Below are 27,468 nucleotides of genomic sequence, written 5' to 3' on the forward strand. Positions count from 1 at the left end.
TTTTTTACGAGGTAGAAAAACAGTAGGCAGCTCATATTTGTGAAGTGGAACAGAAAGGATACATGGTTTCACTTCCTGAAATAAAAATGTGGAAAGTGTGAGTTGATTCTTTTTTTTTATTCTCAAAACTTTCAATGCAGTCTTTTATTTATTGTTTTATTTTCACTAATTTTACACAATTTTTTTTCTTTTTGAAGTCTCCATTTCAAATGTAAAACTAAAAGTCAAATAACAAAAATAAAAAAAATAAACAAATAAAAAATAGAATAATAAAACATTTAAAAAAAAAACACCAAGTTTTTATTTTCATTACAAAGTTCAAAGTTCCAGAACATTCCCCATTGTCTCCCTATGAGTCAATCTAACAACTACAAAATGAAGCCTGGTTGCCAAAGAGGTGCAGAAATATGAAGTTAAGATTACAATAGTTTCAGCTATCAGCTCTGTTCAATTTTGTCCTATCAAAATCTAACCATTGTAGCACTAGTTGCATCTCCATTGACCTTAAAATTGTGGCAATTGGAATTATGAAAATAAATTTGTTTAACAGAAATGTACTAACGTTGAGAAAACTCTTTTGCGCTACGCTGAAGTTGGCTGGAGCGTTGATTTGATTCTTTCAACCATTCCACCTGTGCAGATTGCCTGGGTGGACGCAGCTCCTCCTCCACGACTCCCTCACCGGCTCCTTCAGACTAGCCAGCAGCAATTAGCAAACAACTGGTGGAACTGGGCATTTGCTGAGCTCATTATAGGAGCTACTTCTCAGTCCATTGCCGGTAAAAAAACCCCGCTGTTAATGGGTTAATAGAGGAGCGATGTCATGACTTTCTGAAGGTGAAAGAGCAGGAGTTTTTAAAGAGACAGAGGCCCAATTTCAAGGTGTTAAATTACAAAGTCAAATTTCTTTAATGTCATATTTGATAAATATAGCATTTTTATAACAACTGGAGGTAACATATTTACTTTATCGTGATATAAAATGGCACCATGTGCCTGGAAAGCACACAATACTGCGCCTTTAAGGGCATCGTGATGAAGTGGCCTGATCCCGCTTCACAGTTACGTGCTACTTTGCGGCGCTTCCATTCCTCCGTCACGGTGCTTTCAGGCAGACTGACGGTTGGACGCCATGCTATTTTTCAACGCACAGACAAAGAGAGAAGTGGTTCATTGCAGGATTTATGGATGAAGTCAGATGTCTTGAGGGTGCGATGCCCTTCCTTTGGAAAAAGAAAAAAGAAAAAAAGAAGCTCTACGTGGAACATCATCACACAGAAACGGCTCAATGTGGCACCGCGGCCCCAGCGCCGCTCTCTCCACTGATCGCCCCTAATTGATCTTTATAAAGAGTTATTGACGGGTCCGGGCGGATAAGTGGTCAGTGGGTACCCTGATGCCTTGGTGGCGGCTCGCACAATCACAGGGAGGCGGGTGGGGTGGGAGGAGGAGGAGGAAGAGGAAATGGAGGAGGAGCAGACTCCTCGAGGAATAGCCTTGCTGATTTCAGCCGGACTCATGCAAACGTTACATCACACGCTGTCGGTTGCAGGGAAATGAAAACAAACCCTAAATGAGTTATGACACTCTCTGCATCTGCTCTCCCGGGCTTCAGAAAGCACAGCCCCGCAAGCGTCAGACAAGCCAGCAACAGCCGACAGTGGCACAGCGAGCCCTGGAAAAAGGGGGATGACATACTTTATTATGTGTCTGACACCTCATGGGAGAACGCTTTCCCTGCTAATACAAGCGAAGGGAAGCCGGATTTCTCTGCATGTTATTTTGGGGAATGCATTTAGAAAGCAGGAGTTCCAGCTAGTAAGATGAGTGGCCCGGCTCCATCCATTATAGAAAGCCGCTCATGTATCATGCATTGAGTCAAAAAGCGGCTCGTTCTCCGGGTTTCCAACTTTGTGTCGGTACCAGCGCTAATGCACACTTTGAGCCCAGAGTTGGCTGACATTACTGAAACTTTTTGGAAAAACTGTGTTTTTAGGGGTAGTTTTTTTTTTCTGTACTATGCTGTGCTTTTTATATTAACTTGAGTAATTTCAATATAATGCAGCATTACTCTCACTTGAGTGACATTTCTGGATACTCTACCCACTCTGAGTAACTTCACTGAATGTGTGTGGTGAATGTTTGGTTAAAACAAGTTTGTTCTTCAGACACACACCTGAGCTTTTGGTTAGCGTTTCATAAGTTTAGAAAGAAACTGATTTGGAAAAATATGTATTTGGCCTGATTTTGTTATTTTACAATATTAATTGTTTTCACTGTCTGTTGAAAGATCAAAATTTCCACATAACTTTATATTTTGGCCCATTTGATAATGTAATTTTCATTAATGAAATTGTTGATGTTTTGATCACTCAGTTGAGTGGCCCATTTTACCAAGTACCCTTTTACAGCCAGAGTTCGTTTTGTTTACTAACTAGCAGGGCTGGACGATATGGCTGAAAAACGTTTCAAAATATAAGCGTTTCATATCAGTCGATATAGATGATTATTGATTCGGTTTTTGTTTTAAATATCTGAAATACTGCCAAACTGCTGACGTCTCTTTTCCTCTTTTATCCTCACTTTACAACATTGTTGTGTATTTTTAAGCAGTTATTAGGCACAGTGGCAAAACCTTAAACTGCTGCTGCGCAAGTTACTCAACAGGCTGTTGCTAGGTAACCAATAAGTGAATGAGTTAGTCGATGGCACCAACCTAGCTTTGAGCTCGCCGTGAGAGTTTAAAAGGCTAAAGTCTCTGCCTACATCCCCCAGAATGCTGTGCGATTCTGGATAAGAGTTCAGTGAAACGATTGAAGATTCTTTCTGACGTATTATCTGCTGATATTGATTGCTTGAGCAATTTCTTGGATGGGCATACTTTTTACTTTTACTTGATAAAAACATGTTGAAGTTGTTCTTCTCTCGAGTCCAATTTTTTGGCCTCTGCTTGAGTCTTTTTATCATTGTGGACAGTTGAAATTCTGTCTCATAAATCCAGACAAAAGCATGCTTCACACAGTAAATCCTATTCTCTGGTTAAAATGTTTGCAGCTCAGGATGTGAGTGACCGCAGGAGGGAAACTGTACGGCCTAACTGCCTTTTAACACACCGCGGACAGCAGAGCAATCTATCTTGCTTTCCCTCTCTTCACATCTCACCAGCGGGGCTTTCCTTTACAAGCCAGGCGACAAGTCTGCAGTGCCGGCTCTGCAGACGTGAACGGCACTTCGGTTTTCATCAAGACTGAGAAGAAGATGCACAGGAGTCTAATGGACTAATGGGATCTGGCACACACACACACCCACACACCGCCTGCATGTTGTGTGGGGTTGACATCAGTGCAAGCTAAAAGCAAACCACAGATGCAGCCTCACTATTAATCTGTGACTATCCACTCTATGGGAAAACAACAGGAAAAAGCCATTCATTTAATGACGTAAGAGGCTGCCTTTGGGCTGTAAGTAAGCAGCTGCATCCAGAGCTGTCATTTCACATGTGCAACAGTTTTCAAGACCGCTGGGTGGGTAGCTTTACTGTGACGTCGGCTGGAAAAATGTACAAATACATATATGTAGAAATCATCTGTTTAAAAGCTCTGAGCTGTTAAACTTGAGAAATCACGTTAAATCCGACTTAATCTCCTAAATTGAAAGCAGGCCGACCAGTAGGATCTAATTGCTGTGATCATTTTACTGCTGTTAGCAACACAAGTCCATAAAAACAGATTTTTCTTCTGAACAAATAGTCACCCGCAATTTGGAGACTATTTTTGCAAACTTTGCCAACTAATTTCAACCCTTAAACCCAAAAATCTCATTATACTCTAAACTCCTAATTTAACTCACGCACAGGAGCGAATGCCATTAAAACATTTCCCATTTCACCAAAAACCTTCTAATAACATCTCACTAAGTGGAAATGTAATGAATTTAAGGTCCTTTTACTTTGTGTTTCACCACGTCTCTCTGCTAGATGCAGCCACTAAATGAGCAACTGTTGCCATAAATCCAGCTTTTTCTTCAGCATGTGATATTATCCTCTTCTCAGTGTTTCTGTGGAGGGTTTCCTCGTGAAAGTTCGGTCTTCTCGTATCGAGCCAGGTCCTGGCTCTGCTCAATATTACGTCCTGTTGAAGCATAGTTTTCCTTCCCAAAGGCTGTGTTTTCATTTGCCATAAAAATTTAATTAACAAAAATAAATTTGGTTAATGGAAACACAGTAGTTCCAAAAAAAAAAAATAAATTAAAAAATCATGCTTTTTGATAAAAAGTTTTTGCGTTAGGTTGAGGTGGTTTTTCTGCCGCGTGTCAAAATCGCTGTATTCCGCAAAACTGCACTTCGGTTTCGCTTGCATCGCAAAGTGGCGATCTTGTGGAGGGTGTCGGTTTGTTTCTGTTTTGTTTTTGTTTTTTCTCGGACAATGTGCGGCTGGGTCCACCGTTCATAAGAAGATTTGTGTCATTTGAACGTGTCGAATCCTTTGCTCTAATGTGAAATCACGGACTGCAATTTCCCCAAAGCGGCGCATACGTCGCCGCACCCAAGTATAAGGTTCTTGCCGTTCCAACGCCCGAGTAAGACTCTGATGTCTCCTATGATTGGCTCATAGATAATGAGGTCTGGCGCCATGACTGAATTATGACTATTTCAAATTTAGCTGCTCACAACCATTGCTTCCCATGATTTTTAATGACTTATTGCGAGAACATGCATATTCTCAAGTGGTTCTCATTTCATTTATTATTTAATGGAAGCGCTGCAATTGCTAAATTATGTTTTTCGACACTAGCGGAATATAAACAAGATTCGCTCACATTTCACAGCTGCTGTCGCTGCCGGCTGAGTGTAGGATTGCTGTAAAGTCGACGACACAATGCAAGCGAGTGTTTGTCTCTGTCTGCTCATCCAGGTGAGTGAATGCAGCAGGTCAGTGACTCGAAGCAATGTGCTGGGTATCCTTACATAAACAAAAAACTTTAAAACTATTTGAACAATTAGAACTGTAGTTAACTTGAAGCCTGTCTTGTATGATTCAATTGAATTGACTTGTTTTGGTAAACGGTTGGAGATGAGACTTGGCGCCAGATGTGTAACCTGAACTGAATATACAACTACACAGAGCTGTACTAATCAGAGTATTGGAGAATGTCAGAGCCTAAAAAAACATCTCTTTAAGCTTCATTTAGAAGTGTACTGAGATGCTGTTGGGTGTTTTCTCCTGAGGTCACAAATGCTTGTTTTCTTGGCGATAGCGGCATTTATTGATGAGAACTAAATGGGCAGCGAGGGAAGGAAGGAAGAACCCAGGATGGCTGCCGTTACACCACCAGACTCCCCCATTGGAGGATACTGACTGTTGGATCAGGAAACTTCCTTCGAGCTGCGGAGATTTCCATGGCTTGACGAGTTGAAACGATGGTCCCAGCCAAGGTTTCCTGCCGATAGCGATCTACGTGACATTGCAAATGCTTTCAGGATTCTGTGACTAGAAAGGTCAGACACGCCATAATAGGTCCTGCTGGGAAAAATAAACGGCTTCTTTTTGTTTCTCGCATGGAAGGTGCCTTTGCTTTGAAGGGTAAGGAGGATGAGCCAATGAATCTAAAAAAAAGGTAGCTAATCTCATATTTTAGGCTTAAAGGAAGAAGATATACAATCTGGTGTTCAAAAAAAGAAATGATCTGGCTTGTTTTATAGTACAGTGGATTAAATGGTAGTCCAGGCTTTTCCAACAGTGCTCTCTCTTGTTAAACTGGATTACACTGATCTGTCAAAATTAATGTGATAATGATGTATTGATGTTAACATGGCAGATGAGACACACTTAAGTTGGAGTGTGGGAAGTGCCACTGAGTAATGACTGGCGATTACAGGGTTCACACCTCCGCTGCACCAGGCTGCCAGAAGCCAGAGGCCTTTTCCTTTCCCAGATCCAGAGTGGATGTAGAGGGGCGCCTGGGGGGTTTGATGCAAACAGCAAAAGAAATTGAAAGATAGAAGACGGTGCTGCAGAGAGGGCCGAAGAGAGAGTGCTGAACAGTGTCCTGTTCACTCTCATTTCATCTGAAAAAAACAAACAAACCACAGCTGAATTTTTTTTTTTTTTTTGCTACAGCATTTCTTGTGATTTCTGTTTTCAAATAATCCATTTTATCTCCATTAAAAAGCAGAAATATATCATTGTGAGGGAGACAGCTCTATAGGTCAATAGGATATGTTATGATATGAGATTAGACTGGTCCCTGGGGAAACTCCCTGTATTTTCCACGTTTAGACGGCACTGCCAAGACATCCTGAGTCAGCTGTAGTTGTCATGCCAGACCACCAGATGGCACTGTGATTTTAACATTTCATAGAGCACACAAACACTTTTGACTCTTAGATTCTACCTCATAGTAACCCGTCTCTGTTTCCCATGAACAAATTGTTAATGTAACACATCTATTCCTTAGCAGAAATTGTGTTAAACTAAATCTAATCAAAATCCAATTTTATTGGTATAGCACATTTCAGCAGCAAGGCATTTCAAAATGCTTTACATCAACTCAAATGCAACATAGAATCAACAATCAAAACACGACAATAAGTCAAGTTCCATCGGTAAATTTGTAATTGATTACGTTTCAGATACAATCCTAAACAGGTTGGTTTTTAGTCGAGTTTGTATCCATAAAATGTTTACCTGTTTCACTCCTACTGTGTTATATGGAACAAAATACCTGTTGCTATTTTTATCCCCACTCACGCTCACAATCACTCAGTTTAAAACCATGGAAACAGCCTTTCAAAGGGTTCGTACAACTCTGTCACTGAATGTCGAGCAGGGACTCCGCCGTCCTTCACGGACTTTTGCGCAATTCTATGGTACCTGTTAGTGTAAAGAGGTTAAGTAGCACAAAACAGCACAATGCTATCCGCCATTGTTTTTGTTGTTGCCCTACCGCCGATCGTTCTGCACGTGTGCGTTTTCACACCTGCGGAGTGATTCACTGAAAAGTTTCACTCTGACACCTGGTTTCGAAAAGTGCCGTTGTGAGAGACTCCAATCGCTCGCGTCCATGAGCAAAACTGCTACGGTTTTTCCAAACGCGGAAAGAAAGAAAGAAAGAAAGAAAGAAAGAAAGAAAGAAAGAAAGAAAGAAAGAAAGAAAGAAAGAAAGAAAGAAAGAAAGAAAGAAAGAAAGAAAGAAAGAAAGAAAGAAAGAAAGAAAGAAAGAAAGAAAGAAAGAAAGAAAGAAAGAAAGAAAGAAAGAAAGAAAGAAAGAAAGAAAGAAAGAAAGAAAGAAAGAAAGAAAGAAAGAAAGAAAGAAAGAAAGAAAGAAAGAAAGAAAGAAAGAAAGAAAGAAAGAAAGAAAAAAAGAAAGAAAGAAAGAAAGAAAGAAAGAAAGAAAGAAAGAAAGAAAGAAAGAAAGAAAGAAAGAAAGAAAGAAAGAAAGAAAGAGAGAAAGAAAGAAAGAAAGAAAGAAAGAAAGAAAGAAAGAAAGAAAGAAAGAAAGAAAGAAAGAAAGAAAGAAAGAAAGAAAGAAAGAAAGAAAAAAGAAAGAAAGAAAGAAAGAAAGAAAGAAAGAAAGAAAGAAAGAAAGAAAGAAAGAAAGAAAGAAGGAAAGAAAGAAAGAAAGAAAGAAAGAAAGAAAGAAAGAAAGAAAGAAAGAAAGAAAGAAAGAAAGAAAAGACCTCTATGCCTCACGGGAAATCAGAGTCTTAATTAAACAGGCCTGGTTTCTGTCACCAAGCTCAGGGATTATGGGGCGCGCTCATTACAGTCCTGATTATTGCTTTTCTCTAGCAATCATAGAAAAGAAAAGAAAAAAAAAACCCTAGTAAACACATTCGTCAATAACTTATTGAAAAAACTCTCTTCAGATTTCGTGCTTCACGCTCCTGATCTGCTCCCTCCGAATTCCTTTCCAGCTTCCTCCGGTCTGGTGAGGCGAACACGTACCAGACGACACGACAAGCAAATGTTTGACCAGCAGCCAAAAACCGAGGGGCAGAATGAAACTGATTCTATGGGGAATCGCAGTTCCTATTCCTGGGAATTCTTGATTGGAAATTCTCAAAAATGGAATTTAAAATACGTTTAATTTGCACGTATTTGCCACTGTAGAAGGCAGCCTCGCCCTCCGTGTACGTTTGAATTTTTTTAATGTGAGAAAATCCCAGGCAGCTGAGCTAACCTGATGATTTAAGTCACAGAATTTGATGCACAAGCTTGTTTTTGTTTAAATATAAACTGATATAATTTGGTGCAGCATTATTGTGTTGACAGAATTATTTAAAGTAATTGTTCACATGACCTTTGCCTCTTGTCTGTCAAATAATTTAGACAAAGTTTTCAATTCAAATGGTTAGATAATTGAAAATTGTTTCTTTATTGAATTATGACATTAAAAATTGCAATCAAATCGAATCGCTTGACACTAAAAGATTTGCATCTGCAGCCAAAAATCACCAGAAAAACAAGGAAATGCTGCCCAGCTTGCTAAAAGTAGATATTACAAATATTACAAATATTACATAGAACCAAAAAAAAGGTGAAAAAACCTGTCCAGACTGTATCTGAATGACTTGCGCCTTAAAGCAAAAGCATAAGCAAAAAAACCCAAAATCTTTCAATCTTTGTAATGATTAAAAAAATACTATTCTGCATTTATTTAATGCAGAAATGAAAAACATAACTATGATGAGCTTTGCTCCATTGTAATGCATTCTAAATGATCCGCTCAAAAGTATCACAACTGAACACAAAACAGGAAATTAACATTTTTACAAAGTTAGCTGTAACTTATCTCCAGTTCAACCAATTGCCTTCAGGATTTAGATCCCCCAAAAATTTGGGTGCACAATATGTATGTATATATATATATATATATATATATATATATATATATATATATATATATATATATGTATGTATGTATATATATATATTGCATTATTTGCAAATGGAGTCCATTCACATGTAATTTTAATCTCAGTCTGACCAGAGGGGTTTTTATTAAAGTCTCATATTAGGAGCATAAACAGGCCAGAGATACAGTTTTAGGGAACTTTCAAGCCAAATTATGTTACGTTAAAAACAACAAGTTGACTAAGCTGCTCAGTTCAGGTGAGACAAAAACTGAGCCTTCTGGACTCCATCCATTTTGGATGAATCGGAAAACTAACCCTGCATGGGCACCGAATGAAGTTGTAAAATGGTGGCGCAAAAAATCTGGAACATTAAGAAGCACCCCGAGTTGAAAACGTGAGCAAAAAAATGTAATTTAAACAGTCTCTGTGCAAGGCAGGTCATGTTGTGGGTTGGTCACAACGCCCAGCACTCTGCAGCCCACACCTGCGATGCCTCGATACGTTTCCTACAGTAGGTTGTGTGATCGTGGGTGAGTGAGATTCATCACCGTTATAAACGCTTAAAAAAGGGAATTCGACTTCTGTTCGTGTTTATCTTTCCCGCCTACTGCTGGATCACCGATGGGATCACGCTCAGATTAAGATTTATTTCCAAATCAGACGGCAACATCCGCCGCCGTGAAACGCATCAGTGGTCGCATAAATACAGGGCAATGCTGAAAGAGTAAAATGCATGGAAAGTCTGTGGCTGGAAGGTAACATAAAGAGAATGCATACTTTTGAGAGAAACGTCAAGAGGAAGAGACGTTTTGCCCACTTTCTTTATTTTACTTTTACCACATTGAATCTGCTCTGGTTGGAGCTGAGATGTTTTTTTTATATATATATATAACTTCTTTCTTGGGAATTATGGAAGATTTTAAAAATAACACTGGATAAAAAGCAGATTGTTGTTGATGATGAGTCATCTGTGAAAATATTAATTATTCAACCATCAAAATGCACTTTAAAAGCAAACATGTTATTTTTATCTTTTACGTCAATTTAAGCTCATCAGAAATTGAGTCCAAGCTGTTGTTTTTTTTCGTTTTGTTTTTTATTTTATTTATTTAATATTGCCAACACATTCTCATGGGAAATTGCTGTTTAAAATAACTCCAGAAAGAAAGGAACTGGTAGTTCTATAATAGCAGATTGCCTGGTTTTTATTCCCAGAAACTACATCTTTTTTAATTGCTTTTTTTTTTATAAGTTCTAACTTTCTGTGCAGCACCAAAAGCTCTACCAGAAAAGTATCATCATAATAATTCGGCACCATCTTTTAGACTCTTACTGGTACCACAGTGGAGCCATTTGTTTTTGGAGCTGCAGCGCTGTGGAGAGATTAGAATGCAAGAGGATTTGGTGCATTTAACACCTGGCCGGAGGCATCAGTGTCTTCTGTGCAGTACTGTGTGCCTTGGAACAATACTCAACTTGTGAGAAAAGATTCAATATCTAAATCCTTAGATTACAATGCCACCTCCAAAACAATCCACCATGTTAAAATACTTTTGAGAAAATAAAAAACTACAAGATTAGCCTTCACTGTACTACGAAATGTAATTCTGGATGTATTAGCTGTTAAATGCGTTTGCCTTGTTCGTGTTTCATCATGAGGGAACTCCAACAACACTCCCTATTTTGTTGTGGAGAAAAATTCTATTTTTAACATTTTGATCAGACTTTAACAGGAGAGTCAGACAACCATAAAAATGAACCAAAGTGTGAAAAAACTAAAACTAGTGCTGTAATTAATAAAGACGAAAACGAAACAATATTTGACTAATAAAAATCAGCAAACACATAGTCCAGAAAACTATTTATAACTAACTGAATTAGACAAACAAAAAGTCACAACCATAATCAAAACCCTAAAACTCTTGTAACCCTGGTGAGGTAAAGGAAACATTGAGACATTATTGTCCTACAGCTGCTAAACTTATAAAATCCCTCCTCACGTATTGACCAAAACGTGCTGAAATATAATGTACGCAAATTGCTACACCAGTTTTATTGGCCAACGTAACCCAATTTGTCTTCGCCTCGCCTTACACATCCACCGATAGCGTTAGCCTTGGTTATGCCTGCTGTATTGCTCCTGTGCATTCACATCATTCATCAGCCTGAACTGCAGAACCCTGAGTTTGCGAGAGTGATGCAGTTGACCGTGCAGAACGCACGAGGGGCCGCGGTAACAGTCCGATCAATAAAGTATAAATAACTGCACTATATTGTTTAGAGGACATAGGCGGCGGATGTCTCATCACCGGCTGATACGTGCACCAGCACAAGATCCACTTAACCAGATGGAGAGGTGAAGCCTCCCGGTGAGCCGGGCACTCCGGTGCATGACTGATGTGAAGCTCATGACGAGCGCTTGCGGTGTGAACGCTGCCAGGTTTATTAATACCGTTGCACAGAGGAGCCACAGTCACGAAGCTGGAAAAGGAGTCGCATAAACCAGATTCCATGGCAGGACTGCAGCTGTCCGCACTGCTGGCCTCTCTCTGTCTCTCTCCGCCCTGCCCTCCTGCTGTCATCCGACTTTTACCCATCTCCGAGGAAAGAGCAAAACCTCTCATTTAGGTTCATCCATTGGGCAGCTGCTCAGATTACCGTGTCAGATTCATGAGATGGCCCGATCGAAAGCATGCTCAGTGACAAGACACTTTGCTCTGATCCTGGATGTCTCCCGTTCTCAAGCCAAGGACTTGAATGTCTAATGCGCCCAACCTGCTCCCATTTGCTGCACCCGCTCTCTCTTGTTGTCATGGCTACAAAACCCCCTTTTCCCAGCCCAGATCTTAATGTGACACATGAATGCTTTCTGTAAAACTTAAACCTTTACCCGTTTGTTTCTGTTCATACATCTACGCCAAGCTAGGCTACACAAAGAGACTTTGTCTGGTGACACAAGGGCCGGCTCAAATCTTTTTGGGGCCCTAAGCAGATTTTCATTTGGGGTCCCCCAGACCAGAGGCTTCATCATTCTTGGGCTACTCTAAGTGCGTAACATGTGCTATCTTTAGCATAATTTGTAATTAGCATGCATTGTGCTAATGGCTGTTGGTTTTAACTCAACAGGTCAAGCAAACTAAATAATTTGTTATTTGGATTTTGGAATGCAGAGTGGTGCCATATTATTTTAACCATTTGAAAGTAACATCAGCAAACACTGAATTTGCAGTAAACAAGTTAAGTTTAATATATAAAACTTGCTAAATTGAATTTAACCTATATTGTATATGTACCGACTATAAAATGCATTTTATAGTCGGTTTAATGCATGACTTTAATGCAGTTTAATGCATGACTAGAGCTTCGCAGAAATGGAGATCAGGACAGACAGTGGGGAAAAGGGGCTCAGACTGAACCAGGAATACTAAAATGTACCGAACTCCGACTAAAAGAGTGATTTAATTTCAGAAGAAGCAAGCGGCCGTCGCTGATCTAAATGAAGAGACCTGATTTCTGAAAGAGGAGGAGCAGCGGGGGCTCGTCTTCACTTGTCATGCAGGCTGGCGACGCTTTCTCCACAAAAACACGCTGAAGGAGAAACAAGACTAAACCTGGTGATGGAAAGAAAAAAAAAAGGGAGAGGAAGTAAGAACACAGACAGCAAGAGCACTGCGAGAGAGTGGGAGGGGAGGGTTTTTTTTGGGCGTCTGGATTGGGCCCCAAGGTCCTCCTCTGCAAGGACGCAACACAATAAAACACTCAGTCGTGATGTGTCTGATAGAGGACGACAAGGAGGAGAGAGAAGGAACTAAAAGAGGACGCAGTCAGGATGTCGAAATGAAATTTGAAGCAGCAGCCTGACGGGGGGGTGAAGGAGACGGTACGACTGAGGGCAAGAAATTCATGAGCACTATTTTTGGGTGTTGGGTTTGGGCCTGTGTTGGCTCAGAGAGCCAAACCTGGCCGTGTCAAACTGCCTGTGGCTAAATGACAAACACCATCATATATGGATGACTTCGGAGAAGCCGAAGCTCCCCTTTGCTTCAGGCTGAAGGCAATATCTGAACGGTAGCACGCGCAAAAGGTAAAACGTCCTGTCATTTATAGGAGCTAGGCTAACAGGTGAGGCTACACACAGATAGATATGTGGCTGGTGAGGGCTTTTAAGATTAAAAGTAAAAAGAAATAAATGATGTTGTTTGATACTACGAGACACGTAACAATAAATCCAGTTGATACAGGGTTCATCAGAGCTAATGGAGACAAGATTTCATAAATATTTGAGCGACACATGCCCACATTTTGTTTTCAGAAAATGATCATAAATGACAAACTGCGTTCCACAGAACTTGGTACCAAAGATTTGACGTGTTGATCATTCCAACTTTTGGTTTTCAGTTGACATCCAAAAATGAAAAAAATGAAAGAGATTTAAAAAAAATTGGTTTAGAAACTCTCAGAAAAAGATCTTCTTTTTTCTTGAGATTTGCCATTTTAGTATCAGATTAAAAATGTGACTTTGTAACTTTTATAAAAGCTACGTATAATAGAATGAAGGTCTTTTAATATAAGAAGCTATAAACACAACCTTAAATATATTTTCTTTCCTTCATGCCATTTTCTGCCAGTTTTTAAGATTTGGAACAATGGCGACGTTATGACTGCGGTCTGAGACAGTAACAGACACATTTATTGAGGAGGATTCAAAATTTACTGCAGCAACTCATAATAATTTATTAAATTATGTGTCAAACTTTTGTGAATCCTTGTGGACGAGAGAAAGTGTTTTAAGAGTCGGTGGAAATGCTCCGGAGGTTTTTTAAAAAAAATTTTTGTTTGTTTTTTCACAATAATTGCAGGCTTATAATTTGAAGCAGTTCAAATGTGTGTGGATATTTGCTGCAGCACTGAGTTTTGTGTCGCACCCCGACAACGAGCCAAGTGCTGGAACAGACAGAGGCGATTAAATTATTCATAAACAGCCATTAGGACAGAATCCACCCTGTTAGCCGATTGTTAGCCAACACAATAAACCTGATTTGCAAAGCTGCGACCATGCCTCTTTTCACACCATCTTTACTAATGACATGATGAGGGAGATGCATCTGATTTACCCTCAGCTTCATAGTTACCAAAAAAAAAAAGCTTCACATTCTACAAATTTTCTTTATGCCCTATCAATTACGATTCTCTTCTTCCTGCTGTATAATTTTGTTGTTGCAGCTGCTAAAGTTAGAGTATGAATGCAAGTCAAAGCTTGTTTTCAAATGAGTGATTGACTCAAAATGTGGATTAAAAAAATCTAAATGACGCAGAGAAAAAGTATTGACTAAAAGCAAAAAAAAAAAAAGAAAGAAAGAAAAAGGATATATACAAAGGCCAGGAAACCTGCAGGTATTTCAGAAGCTGAAATGTGCAAATGGATGTCGGTTGTCCTCTGTTCCTACACACTCGTTTTAGTGTAGGAGGTGAGATTGCTGCAAAGTCAACCAGTCAGTATGTATGGAGTCAACCAGAGACTACACACACAGGGAGGGAGTGAATATTGAATGCTGAGTCCGTGTGTGGGAAGAGCAAACAACAAACAAACAAAAAAACCACTGGGAGCCGAGTACGAAAAACACGAAACAACTGGAATTAAACAATATTACATATTATAAATATTTCTACATAAACTAGTACAACAAAAGTCATTGAAAGTAAAATGTCGTCACATAAAACGATGTCTGCTTGCTCATAGGCTGGGTTCCTATCTGTCTGTGTGTGTGTGTGTGTATCGTACAAACACACACACATGCCAACATGCACGAGCGCGTACCGACACAAATGGCTGGAAAACCACTGAGAAAGTCTGATCGCTGTGTGCCGCCTGCGGTTCTGGACATACAATGTTTCTGTACACACTCCACAGAGCACATTCACCGCATGCCTGTAGCTACGTTTTGTGCTTCGGTTCTCTGAAGTACGTACGCAATTTCTCGACCTCAGGGTTCGATCTAACGTAATAACTTGTGATGTTAAAATGAGTCCCTTGATCAATTCCTAATTACATGGAGATGACCGCGTTCTGTCTCCCATTGGCCTTTGGGGACCGTAGGGCCACTTTAAAATGCAGAAGAGCTTGTCAACAGATGTCCATTGAAAAGCTCGTCATAGAGTTAAAGAACCTTAATTTCTGGACTCGACAAATTAAAACATGCGCATACAGTGCAGCCTCGGTCGAACAGCTACTTTCTGAGAATTAAATCAGTCGGAACAAACGAACGTGGCTCCTTCAATCATCTGGAAAGTATTGGACCGGATGAACCGGACCTGTGGACCTCCACCGTTCTCTTGGTGATGTCTGGGTTGAACTTTACCATCATGTCCAACAAGAAAGCAGCGTGTTGGAGGTTTTAATGTATCGGATAGGTATCGGAAGTGAAAAAGTGAACCGGTGTGTCCCTAATAACAAAAGTTTCTTTGTCATGACTGAAAAATGTTAAGCTATTTCAATCCACCCTCATATAAAGTGTCAAAATGTGCACTGATGGACATAGAAGACAGCTATGGGACTTTATATCACAGGGCACCAAGATAAGACATCAAAGACAGACGTAACATTGTAAGAGGAGGGAAAAAAAGCAAGATTATCTGTTTGACCAAAGTCAGGACTATCTTTTGAAACATCCATGAGGACAATGAAACACGTAGAAACCAAAGGTTGGCCTGTTTGACTCGTTCTGTTTGACAAGCTCCTTTAGCACAAATAGCTGTGCATCAGATTGAATGCTGTAATAAAGATGCATAGCCACAGACTGATCAGAGTGCCCTGTCCTCTTATTGAATTGTCTTCAATTGCTCGTCACTGTCGCAGCCAGAGCATGTAGCGGTGAAGGAAGGTGACCTGCTCTGAAAATGGAAAGGCTTATTCTGCAACACAGAATCTGAGTTGGGAGAACAGCTTCACAAGGACATGTTTTTATTTACTTATTTTGTAGAGATCTAGCATGACAGTCAGACGGTCAGAGGGCTCTTATAGACAATGTGGTGGAAGCATGTTGGCCTTACAGGCAAAACGAAGCAGCTAAAGGACCAAGAAGTCTCTTTTTAGAAAAAGAACAAACGTTAAGGTCAAACCTGATGAGTCTTCTTCCTGTCTAGGTGTGATTTGTGCAAAGATGAAGTCAGAATGAAAGGTCGAGGTCAGTCCACCACTGTTTCAATCTGAGCTGCCAAGCAATTCTTTGTCAGACCTGTCACAGTTGAATTGTGAAAGGGTAAGCCTGCTTTGTCGCTCAATGGTGCAGTGCAGTAATGACAGTCCCTGTCATGCAGTGCCCTTTACAATTTCATTCGCATTCCCATTTCTAGAAATTAGGTGATATGTCATTTAGCAACCTCTAGTGACTTGTAGGACAGCCAATGGCTGCATTGCTGACTGAGCTGTCAGCTAATAAAGACACCTCATCAATCTGATTGGTAGCGCTCACAAAAACACAGCCTAGCAATGAGAAGTAGCTCCTGTAAAAAGCTCAGCAGAATCTCCACCAGGTGTTTCATTGCTGCTGCTAGTCTGAAGGAACTGAGTGGGTGAGCTGCGTGGCAGAGATGCTCTGTAATGCACAAGCCTGGAAACTGCATCTCCAAAGAGGAGCTGTGTCTGGAAAGCAGTGCTTTCGGTTGCCATGGGAGATTAAAGTATTAATCAAAACAAGCAACACTCCGGGTATGTTTTTGACGAGGGAATAACATAAGACCATGTAAAGCTCAAAGAAGTTTATCTGGCATAATAAACTTTTACCCTGCCAGGTATTCAGGTAAGAATACCTGATTGTCTAATTGTTGGCTATTGACCAAGCATAAAAAACATAATATATGGGCCGCTTGATACTTGATTGGAATATTTCATTTTGAGTACAGAGTCTTTAAAACACAGTTTGTGGTTCATTATACATTTCCTCTGTATACTGAAAACAAGAAAACGTAGATTCTTAGTTTTTCTAAAGCTTATGTTAAAATATTTTCCCAACTCGTGAACCCATGGGCTGAATTGATCATTACATTTACTAAATATTACACACCAACAGACATGTAAAAGCATCCTTACAGGTCTCTGGCACAACTGTTTCTTTCGCAGTTATTGTAACAGCTCTCCTTTAAGACAGCATCAGAGTTGACAGTCGCTAACTAACACGTAGTGTTTTTTTCCCCCGTTCACATCTCCACCTTACATCTACACTGTACATTTGACAGCTTCTTGGACGTAGTGAAGCTGTCTGTAATGCCCTTAATGGTGTTTGCTCACTTACACATCCCGACCACGTAGGTGTTGTTTGCACACACACACACACACACACACGCACACACACACACACACGTGCACGCAGAGTGTCATGGTGGACGTGGCGGAGGAGTTAAAGGAGAGGGAAGCACTGCGATGTGCCAGGAGAGGAGGATGATTCAACATGTGCGAGAGAAATTCTCCTCCATCACGGTGGATGTCCTCTGGTCTCCGATGAGATTGTTGGACAGCTCCTCCCTCCCTCCTGGCCCTCAGCTGAGTTGTCTTTAAAAGATTAACCACACCATTGTCTCTGCCAATAATGACGGGGTAAAATGACCACTGCCTTCCAGGGAAAAGCGCTAATTCCATCCTGTGGAGCACATTGCCGTCATCCGTCCTCCCGGATACTCATTACCGTCAGCTGACAGCGAAGGAGATCGGATTGGAGGCCCGGAGCCGTCCAATCCGTCCAGACGGCACAGATGGTGGAGTGAGAAGTAGTTTGCGGTATTTCACCTGTTCGAGGATTAGCACTCCCGCCACAACCAGAAAGAGAAACCTGGCAGACGCAAGCACCTGCAGCTCCTGTACAGCTGAAGCTGGGCCGAGCACAAAGGAGGGGTTGTGTGGACTGATAAGCTGCTGATTTCATGCAGCTTTCTCCCATCTCAGAAAGCCACGTCCGTATCGTCTGAGTGAAATCCAGCAACCACAGAACGTAAGAAATGTAATTTTCCAAAGCGAAAACGCAACACATATTCAGCAGTCACTTTAGGAAGTGGACCTGTAAAATGACTTAACACAAATAGAAAAATCAGCCAATCAGATGGCAACAACTCAATGCATTCAGTCATCTGGACAGGGTGACGACGGCTTATTGAAATTAGGATCAAAATGGGAAAGGGAAGGAATTTAATGAATGTTTGTGCCAGGCAGGTTGGTCTAAAGGGGCCATCATAGTTGGACTGAAGTCGAACTGTTGTCACGTGGTCATGTTGTTTGAGGAAATTTGTTATGCATACACAATGTTCCGCATGCGTTTTGTTGTTCTGTCACATACTACAGTACAGTAAATGGTTTACAGTAAACAGCAATCATGGCAGAGAAGGACAACATTTACAAGTTCAAATACTGATTGACGGGCTGGAACATCTTATTTTGTTTCCACACAAAAAGAACAGTAAGTGTTAGTGAGACGTTCACCCGTCAGACCAGAACAGTATGTACTTCCTCTGAAAATTGCTCCTCAAAACTATCCACCCTGCTCCCTGGCTGAAAAAAAACAACAAAAAAACGCTTTTGGAAGTTGAGTAGTTGGAGCGATTTTCCACTCAAACTGCAAACCCTTCCAGAAAATTCTGACCAATCATACAGCAGTTTCACTTGGAGAGGGGACGAAAAGTTCATCAGTGGTGTTGTGAGGAGAAGGTACGGGTGACTTGAGGCTGAGAACAAAATGACATGATTTTCATCACGGCAACGAGAAACAATTTTGACAGTTTAGTCTGACCATACAGCGCCTTTAAGTGTTTCAGGAACTGCTGATCTACTGGGATTTTCAGTCAAAACCATAATTTGGATGAACAAAACGAGACTGGTTCAACAAAGATAAAAAAAAACGGAGGTAGAATACCTTCTCTGATGGCATAACCGTGAATCAGGTGGACTAAAACGTATTCCTAAAGGAGTTGATCAAAAAATCTTGATTTAGTCATCCCAGGTATACATCATCTGTTAGGTTATGTCGCAATACATGCATGTCTAAAATGTTACAGTGACTCTTTAAAATGCATTAGTCAAACTAAGATTATAGCACATGCATCCAGTAGTCCATAATTATGTTAAAATGTAACTTTTCATAAAATTTGTTTAACCCAACAAATTTCATGTAGCTGGAAGTTACTTTAAGGTTTCTGTCTTCTGATCACTGCCTGGTAGTTTGTTGCTCTAATGCAGAAAATTTCAAAATACTCAGATTTCTCAACCAAAAAAAAACAAAACAAAAAAAACCGCTAATTCGATTAATAGCACGTCACAGACCTAAAGATCGTGAAGAAATAAAGGTATACTAGAGGAACGGTGAACTTGGCAGTCTGAATATGCGCCCAGAAAGAAGTCATTCACAAATGCTTGTTTCCTTTTGAGGCTGTGTCTCTTTATTACTGGAATATGTCATAAGAACAGCTATTGTGCACCGGAAAATCAAAATAATAATAAAAAAAAAGACAGCCTAATACAAGCAGCAGAGGGCAGGGCCTTCTAATGAATCCCAACCCAGGGTTGGTGAAGTGATGTTGATGATTAGTATGACCTGAAGGAAGAGGGGAGACGAGAACCAGTCAGTCACTCACTCAGGCAGTCGGTTAGAGTCGGACTCTTGCTGGAAAGAGTTCAGGCCCTCCAGGGCGGTGAAGGGAAAGCACACACGGTGAAAGACGAGAAGGAAGTGTGTGTGTGTGTGTGTGGGGGGAATCGTCGGAAACTAAACCGATCAATCCCGTCTTCTGTCACTTTCCTTATTGGCTGTGACATTCACTGGAAACCTCTTGGGGACAGGCTCTAGAGAAGAACTTGTCTGCTCAGTCGAAATGCCTGCATAATGCTTCGCTTTCATGTACCTTAGATTATGTTTTTAACATATTTTTCCTTTTATGTGTCTTATGTAAGTTGTTTATCAGCTACTGAGTCCAAATTTTTCACTTGTTTAACATGTCCTAAAGAACACGTTGTCCAACCACAATTTGTGAAATGAACTCTGTTCTGAAATAAATACTTTCAGGGAGTTTATCAAATATGTGCCTCATGCAATGAGAGCAAAATTAAAAGCTGTACAGTTTCTCGTTGGGTGCGTGACCATTTTACCTCTTCATTATTTGTCACAAAGAACTTTTTTTTTTTTTGGTATTGCTAAAAAATGTTTAAATCAGACAAAGTACAGGTGTGTAAGAATTGTTTTTTATTAAAAAAGAAATATATTTTTTACATACTTAGAAATGTTGGTGGTTCATAAGAGTGAGAGAGAACAAGACTTTCAACAGATAACAGGAAGTCTGAAGTGTTATAATAAGTTGGTCTGTTTTATTTCCTTTGGACTCTCTAATCTTGAGTTTAATGTTGATGTGCCTTAGAAAAGAGTCTATAGTCTTGAGGATTTACACATGGAGACTGCTGTTTGTGTTATGCTAGCTGGCTAACCACGCTAATTGCTAGTAGAAGATGCTAATGCAAGTTGGTCTGCTTTATGCCCTTTGAGTTCTCAACCTCTGTCTGTTACGGAGGATCTTGGGTTTAATGTTGATAAAACACCACACTGATCACTAGCAGAAGATCCGGTTTAACTTGTTAACTCACCAATCATTTATGTCATCAGTCACAACTAAACGACTGATAACAAAAGGAAGGCTAGAAAAAAATCTATCTTTTTTTGTTGGCAAATCTCCTTGTAGTTCTGATAGTAGCATCTGAATAAGCTAAATTAGCATGGACGGGTTCTAGCTATTTTTTTCCCTATAGCTCCTCTTTCTTAGCTCTGTAACTTTTTCCTCATTTCCTCCCTGCTGCGTTTGTCAGGAACGCTGAGTGTCAGCACCTGGTGAGAGAGAGGAAAGGTTCAGGAGGGAGCAACTCACCCTGGGGTTTTAATGAAGGCAGGCAGGGAACTATTACTGTGAATGTGGTTTGTCCTGTTCAGTCAATTTACCTCATTCTGTCCTCATATTCGCTCTTCTTTCCCCCTTCCACCATCTTCTCCTCTGTAGTTTCATGTAAATGACCTACCTTCCTTTGCGTATTTTCTCTGTGTTCTTACATCTACTTCTGCAGATGCTTTGGTTATTTTATTTCCCTTTCCACCCCCTTCGGTGAAGTCCTTATTTTTAGACACTCTTGATGGCGTGTAGCTATGTTTGCATCTGCAGGTTCAGGAAGCTGACCTGATTTCCCAGTAATTCTCAGCGCCAACCCCATTCCTCGTGTCTCCTTCATTGCGGGGATCCCTGACAGGGAAGCAGCACCTGTTCACAGCACCTTGGGTGTACCGGCTCTGTCAAACACAGCAGTGAAAGGGGGGCGAATAGTGAGGATAGAAGGGAGGGAGGCTGTGGAGGATATGGGGGAGAGAAAAGGAAAACGTCTGCAGCCTCCGCTTGTCAAAGTGAAAACCTGTCACTCAGCTGGAGATGTCTCATTCTGTGTGCATGCTTCAGGGATTAACCTCCATCAGGAAGAGGTCGGCGCTGGAACCGGTGGAACAACGGCAAAAGTTACATCGAGATGGGTTTCCTTCATGGGCACAAAAAAAAAAAAACCCAAGCCGTCTGCAAACTGACACATTATTGGAATATTTAACTGAACTGAATGAATAAAATGTACATTTTCCCAAGTCGAAACCTCTACCTCTGATCCATTGATACCGCTGGTTCTGAGAAGGTTCTGAATATTTGTTTCTCTTCTACTTGCCTTCAACACGGAGGTGCAAAACTTCTGGACGTTTGGGCTGGAAACCAATGATATTAGGAGAAATACCTACTGAGGTAGAAGCCATGAATAGGTGAAGACATTTCTGTCCTTTGGAACAGTTGCAGTGCTTAAGGTTTACCATGATTAAACGTATATTCATAGTCAAGGTGAAAATCCTTTTACCTGATATCATCACATGCTGATGTGCCCCTGGGCAAAGTTCTTAACCCCAAGTTGCCCAGCGATTGTGAGTGTAAATGTGGCTCTATAGGGTAAAAGCCCCTTGAGCCGTCAGTATGGCTGGAAAAGCCCAGTACGGGTTCAGTCCATTTACCATTTATCTTGCCAGATATGTAGATGGTAGAAACAGGAAGTAGAGGAAAGTAGACATCATAATGGACATCATGCTTCCCTGTACGGTGTGTGTCAGTTCAAATAAAACTAATAGTGGCCATTGTGTCCACCGTAGGAACCACTCTGCTCTGTTCCCATAAAGAGCTGGTAGAACAAACCCATCGCCAGTCTTCACAACGCTAACTGCTTCATATGTGACATGTAGTTAGAAAATATATATATATATATATATATATATATATATATATATATATATATATATATATATATCTACACCAAAACAAATAAAAAATTTTCTATGTAGAAAACAGCAAAAGATATTTTTTCACACTCCAACACAATAAAAATCCATAAAACAGCATTTACTTAAACTGCCGCAGTTTCTTTTTACATGTTTGTACGAAACAATTAACTCTGACCCTGCGACAGACTGGCGACCTCTCCAGGCTGAACCCGCCTCTCACCCAGAACGTTAGCGGAAGATTGGCACCAGCAACCCTCCTCTAAGGGACAAAAGTGAACAGAAAATGAATGGATGGATGGATTTAACTCTAACTGGACATGCTGTTCATGTTCCATTAGCAATGCTTAGCCTCATTTCCCATGTAAATAATAATCAGCTTTTTGTAAAATTACCACTCAGTTTAAATGTTACAACAGTATGGAGGCCATAAGATAGTGTTTGCCTTACTTAATTTGCATTTGTTTTAATATAATTTAATTACATAAAAAAATGCAATGGAGCTGCAGTAAACAGGAAATGTAATTAGTGTAAAATAGTGATGAAATCAGTTGAAGTGGAATAAAAGCATAGTAAAACTATAAAGTCTATAGTAACCCTGTATAATTAATGTCATTTCCTGTAAATTCTACAGTTACTTTCTTAACAGTGGGCTGTGACGTTTTAAGAGAACAGAGTTGTCTAGTTGACAGTAGAAGTCCAGACCAGCTGTCAGTTTCATCTCCCAAGACCAAATTATTGGCGTTTGTGCAAAATGAAGATACCAAGATGGTTATATTTGCTGCTGATATTAAGTGTTTTTAATAGATTAGCTGGGTCTTACTTTGAAATTTCTGAACTGTCCCTTTAAATTGGTTTCAGGTGGTAGGAAGAGTGCACTAATCATGTCTTTAAAATAAGAATTACTTTGGTTTCTGGCTTAAACAAAACTGCTGACCAGGACATGATTTACCTAAAGTAGCGAGACGTTGATTATTAAACTTGCTTGCTAATGAGTTAAACCAAGGGAACGTGGTGTACTTGATGCATTTCTGCATGGTAGCATAATTACTGAGCGCACATATGCATCCCCGCCGACGGTAATATGTAGGCCAGATCACAGTACCGCTGGACGGTCTAGTTAAAGTCCTTGTCCTTTACCCTTCTAAGAGATCGTTGCACACTGAACCGTTTCGCATTGTTATAAGAGAGAGAACAAACGGGAGTTTAGGAGTGTGCACAAAATGTAACTTTTTTTATTTTTTTCTAGCAATAATTTTGAGCAGAACAGTGAAGTTGTGAAGTTGCGTCATCGGGTCATGTCCAGCCGAAGTCCAAAAACGAACAAGGCGAAGGACAAGAGGAAGCTCTTCGTCGTAGTTTCCATATGCAAAGGTGAAAATATAAGAAAGAATATTTTAAACCAGAAATCTGAAACTGTTTTATTAAAAAACACAAAACAAAAAACAAAAAAACAAAAACTGCTTTCAGCCAGGCCTGAAATCTGATGCACTCTCAGCAATAAAAGGGAGGGCAAAGAAAAGAAAGAAAAAAAACAATAACACATAAAATCTGCATCAAATTCTATAGCTCATGATTTAATGACTTATTTAGTCATAGATGACTGAGTGTCACCAGCTGCTGCAAGGCCTTGGAGCTGCAGTAGTAACTCCCTTCAGACACTTCACTTTGTACTGAATAGCTCTAATAAATAGGCAAGAAGAAGACTTATTTGAAAAAAAGAATCTCTATAAAATAAATCCAACAAAGTGGCTTAGTTATGGACCACCAATCTATAGGCCGCTGTCTATTGTTTCTGATTTCTTATCCATGTATCGCCGCATATTTTCCATCCTATTAAAGCAAATCCTTCTTTATTTTTGTCACCAGCTGCTCACACATCCAAACCTCTGGCTCCCGTCTTATCAAACCTTCAGGGCGAGGCGCGCAGGGCGCCGGCCTGCTGCAACCGTCTGCCGCTGCAACAATCAATTGTCTATATTCTCTGTGTCTTGTTTGCACACGCGGCGCTCTGTTCATTCAGTTTCGTCGATCAGTCAGAGGACCAGACATCACACCCCAATATAAATCTGAGCAAACAAAGATGGCAGGATGGGACTGAAGTAACAAAGGACCCCAGCAGATAAAACAGAGGCCATTGGGAATAGTTGCATGACATGTTTTAAAAGAGAGACGCCTTATCGGGACAAAGACTTTGTCCTTCAACGTGGTTCAGCCCCTGGGCATTGCGGCTCTTAGATACAAATTTATTGCACAGTCTTTCTAAAATTCGTAAGCAGGAGGATGATGGCAGAAGGGAAAGCTGTTGTTTGATGTCGGCCAGGTTTCTGGTGATGTCAGATGTCTATCCGCCGTCTTTGGATTGCAGAGAACGAGCTCAACTTGGTTTGGTGACTACAGAGTGCTTCCGTCACACAAACTCTCCCAGCAACATCCGACACGCGTGTCGAATTCAAGGAGGGCCGTTTTATGAACCCTCCCGATTCCAAATGCCAAATTACATCTTTCAGTCCCTCCGTTTTTGTTTTTGTGTAATTCCACGATCTCGGAAATTCACTAATTCGGAAATTCACGCTAATGTGTAGCTGAGTTTCTGGAAAAGTTTCTGCAAAATGTTGGGTTTAAGTGATGCTGAGAGCTGCAGGTGAAAGTATTGACTTTTACGATACTGTTGTGTCAGCCGTACTTGATGTCACGCTACAGTCCGTGATCGATGCAGCGAGTAACAAAATCACATTTACTCAGACTTAAGTGCAAATATTTCAAAATTAGCGCCACAAAATCAGTGTTTTTGAATGCAAAAGAATTGCAAATGGTGAAATTCTGAAAGAACTGATCAACGTTAAAAGATGTTAAATATTTAATTTTAAGAGGAACTTATTGAATGCAGAGAGAGTTAATCATTAATTAACTGTTTGTTCATTGGTTTTATCAACACATTCTTTCAAAATTGAACATTCATGATCTTGACTTGGCCCAAAATGAAAGTGAGTTTGACACCAGATGAAGGACACGATTCTTTGACTTTTAGAGGTCTTGAAAACACACGTAGGCAAGTCAACCAAACTCTCATCGTGATCAACAACAAACAAAGAATGAAACATTTTAATAAACAAAGAAAATAGTTTTCATAGTAAAGGAGTGTGTAAATCATTGTAGATACAAAATTTCAAAAGGGTTTCGCAAGTTTCCATTATTGGAAGAACATCAACCGCCTTACTCATTTAGTTTGGGGCCGATTGGAAGAAAGATGAAAAAGATTTAATCTGACTGAGGTCTTTTGCTACTTGAAAATGTCTTAAATACGTAATCAAAAGCAGATTTGGGTGCACCAAAGCCTGCGTTAGTGTATATGTCAGTAAGTAGATTTGGTCCAATGTACCATGAAGTTAAAGCAAAAACAGAAAACTTGGTTGTTAGATGCAACACAAAGTATTTATTTTTTAACATTTTTGTGACAAGACTTTAATTTGTGGCTCATAGTTTTGTTCTAGTTGGGGGGAAAAAAAAGTCTCCATCCACATACAACCACCTGCATAGTGGGACAAATTTTAATCATTACATCATAGAGCCGCATAAAATCAGTTTGGGGCCGCAAAAGGCCCAGGGGCCACACGTTGGACACCACTGGGGAAGCATGGTTGGACAAAACTTTAACAGAAAACATGGAACAAGCGTCACACACACACACACACACACACACACACACACACACACACACACACACACACACACACACACACACACACACACACACGACACTGTGGCAAAACTTATTTTCAAGTTTCAGAAATCTGGAAATGTTTCCGATCAACCACGAAGCGGTCCAAGATGTGCAGCGATTACACAGAGTCCCACAAACATAAAAACAGTTGTCCAATATAAGATGTTTATTTTTTTCTATGTATGGAAACGTGTGACCCACCCTGTAGATTTCTTTTAGGATTTTAATTGAGGTTGGGTCTAACATTAACCATTTTTTCCCCCTCCTCTGTGTATTTAGAGAGAACAGTATAAAAAATAAAAAAAAACACTGGCATGAAGTGTTCAGTTGACCAGTGAGTTATGAACAGCCGTAGTCAGGAAGGCTCGGTTTCTCACAGCTGAACAAACACTGTTACCCACATGAGCAGGATCAGAGCAAAGCACTGGAACCACATGGACACCCGCCCTCTTATCTCCATCCTCAAGGTCTAGAATTAGAAAACATCACCAAAGCTAAAATAAATTTATGAAATGGAAATGGTAAACACACGACAAAGTAACAGTCAAAGAAAATTCAAAACAAGTCAACTAGTGTAAAAGAAAATCATGTCCGGAATGTCAAAGGGGCTTATTTTAGTTATTTTCAGTGTCAATAAGGTGTTTAAAATAAAGTCAGGAGAACTTAATGCACCGATCCACTTCTTTCACTTCCGATACGATACAATTATCTGAGGTTTAGTATCGGCCGATACAGGTGAGCATCGCTGAATTGAATCTGCATGGTTTAGATGTGCCTCTACACCAGAACAGCTGATTCAAATGATTGCATGACGTCTTCTGCAGCCACCAAGTGATGCAGGAGCCTGTTAATCACCCAAAGATTCAATCTAGGTGTGTGGCAGAAGGGAAAAACCTAAAACATGCAGGCAGGGGGGCCTGAGGACCGGAACTGAGAAACACTGACTAGGATCACACCAGTCAATGTAAAAGAAGTAATAAGCTGACAAAAACAACAAGTTGTAAAAATAAAACAGCATCAAACCTTCTTTCAAATGATTCAGAAAGTGGAATTAGGAATTCTGAATATATGATGTAAAAGCATGGCGTCGTTCAGAGCTCCAAGCATAGAATTAGACTGAATAGATCTGTCCTTATGGATCAGGGATATCGTCACCGATACCCCGTCTAGAATTGTTTTCAATATCAAGAACGATACAGACATTAGCATCAGGATGTAAGCATGTTCATTTGCCTTCAATTTTAACTATTCTGCTTTAAAATAAGCTTCAAAAACAAATCTCAAAATACCTTCTTTACGCATTAACCCCCCGGCGGCATTTGCTCTCGTACAACTCCAGATAAAAAGGTGCCACTAGTCAACGTTTACCAGCTCCCTAATAAACGGCGCGTAAACTACAGCATCTCAATCTGGGTGGGGGAAAAAAAAGAAACAAAAACGCGACAATTTGCTGGCTTTCGCTATGCCTCGGTTTAGAATATGACTTATACACAAACATTTTATCTTTTAATGCTCTCTGTTTAACATTATTTGACTCTTGCTCGAGGCAGATTTTTCTCTTCTTCTTT

At 40.2% G+C, this 27,468-nt stretch overlaps 1 protein-coding gene across 3 annotated transcripts in view; it reads right to left on the minus strand.

Annotated features, from left to right (window-relative positions):
- Window positions 1-27,468, minus strand: part of slc8a3 (solute carrier family 8 member 3) — a 124,142-nt gene that overhangs the window by 52,828 nt on the left and 43,846 nt on the right. The gene's annotated exons all lie outside the window — the stretch shown is intronic.

The sequence above is a fragment of the Gambusia affinis genome, linkage group LG16 (assembly GCF_019740435.1).
Source record: "Gambusia affinis linkage group LG16, SWU_Gaff_1.0, whole genome shotgun sequence".
NCBI classification, from domain to species: Eukaryota; Metazoa; Chordata; class Actinopteri; order Cyprinodontiformes; family Poeciliidae; genus Gambusia; species Gambusia affinis.